Raw genomic sequence first — 1,933 nt, 5'->3', positions numbered from 1 at the left:
ACTATGAGACATCTGCCATATGCATGAATGAACTGTACTTGCAACATCCACACTCCGATCGACACACTCTCTCAAAGTGTCGCACTCACACGTAACAGTTTTCAGATCCGCTCCTTTTGCAGCAAACGTCCCTGGAGTGCCAGAACTGCACCGCACGGTGTCATCTAAAGAGCAGACACTTGTACCTGTTACTCGTTCACTCTGATGAGAAGCTGTGATGCTACCACTTCTAGTCGTTCCCTGGGTGTGTGTGTGTGTGTGTGTGTGTGTGAGAGAGAGAGAGACAGAAAAGAGCTTTACACCGAAGGGTTGTGAACAGAAAAAAAGGGAGGTTGACGGGCAAGTGCAGACACAGAGACAGAGTGATAGGCCAGTGAGGTTTTAAACTTGAGTCCTCACTTTGTAATGCACTGTAACAAAAGTGCATCGTATGAATTTGTGTTCGCCCATAGTACAACACAAGTCATTTATTCCCGGCCTCATTTAACCAACATCGTCATCATAAAAGACAAGGAATGCATGACTGGTGATAATTTCTCTAATTTGACTACTGTACGACTTATTGTGGTGAGAGGTCTTTGACTTAAATTTTCCATTTAGCTACAGACATGATTGACCCTCGGGGGATCTTTTTCGCTGTGGTGTTTTTGGGTTCAACACAGGAGGTAGACTCGCATGGCCCCCCCAGGCCATCCCCTGTGTTCACATTTTATCTTTCGCTGAAAAAAGCCTCAGAGGCCCATGGAGATGTGATGTCACGCCTTCCTTTTTATGAATGCGTCTTCACAAAATTTTTAGACCAAATTAATGTGGAACCTTTTGGTTGATTTGAATTAGATTTTGATGCCAAAGTTATGCTCATACTAAGGCCAAAGACAAATCTGCGAGACACAATATTTTTTATCTGCTCTCTTTTTTTTTTTTACTTCAATTTTCATCAAACTGATGAATCGCCATGGTGGAAACAACTACAGGCATCTTTTTTTTGTCATTGTTTTTTGAAGAAAACCCACAGTTCTTCCAAATATTACACCAACTTGCTTGACCCCTCACTGAGGTAGATGCATCTCTCCCTCCCATTCATTTGTTTCAAGTTGCCCTGATGTTGGACCCACTAATGGGTCCTCTCTCTCCCTCTCTCTCTCACTCTCTCATTTTCTCCATCTCTCTCTCCCGCTCCCTCCTCGAGCTGTGCTCTCACTAATGGACAGATGGCATCCCATTGTTTACTGAGCCAAGGTACAATGCCTTATCGGCCATAGCAGCGGAAACTGGGCTAGCATTTCTGCTTGACCCAGCTTAAATCCGCCACCAAAAAAAGGAGGAGGGTAAGGAGGGCAGAAAGAAAAGGGAGGAAGGGGAGAGGAGTTGCAATATGATTTCTGGCCCTCTGTTTTCACCTCTTTGACCCTGGATAGTGTGTGCATTTTCGTTTGTGTGCGTGCGCGTGTGTGTGTGTGTTGTAATGGTCAAACCCTCCCCCTCTATTCCCTTCCTCACCTCCTAGTAATCGAGTGAGCTGTGACAGCTCCCATCATATATACTCACACAAATACTAAGACGCACACACACACACACACACACACACACATGAACACACTCGCCTCGGGCGAGAGGTGATTTCTTGGCGGTGGGATGCAATCAACTCAGAGCCAATCAGTAATGAGGGTTAATCAGTTGATCGATCGGGGAAGAGCGGCTCTGCGGCCACAGTCCGCGCTCTGCTGTGACTTCAGTGTGCTATGTGATGGAGCAGGTAGTAGGAGTTATGTACTGACAACTCTGTCACAAAAAATGACAATGACAAACATATGGCAAACACAATTATATCACACGACATTTTAAAATGTCAATGTGGCTCCTAGGTATTGTGCATCCTACTGTACATCCTTGCAATGGCCTCACCTGCTCCTGGTATTCAAAACAGGAGATG

This window comes from Scophthalmus maximus, chromosome 21 (assembly GCF_022379125.1).
Source record: "Scophthalmus maximus strain ysfricsl-2021 chromosome 21, ASM2237912v1, whole genome shotgun sequence".
Classification (NCBI taxonomy): domain Eukaryota; kingdom Metazoa; phylum Chordata; class Actinopteri; order Pleuronectiformes; family Scophthalmidae; genus Scophthalmus; species Scophthalmus maximus.
The sequence above is the reverse complement of the archived record's forward strand: the minus strand, read 5'-3'. Positions refer to the sequence as shown.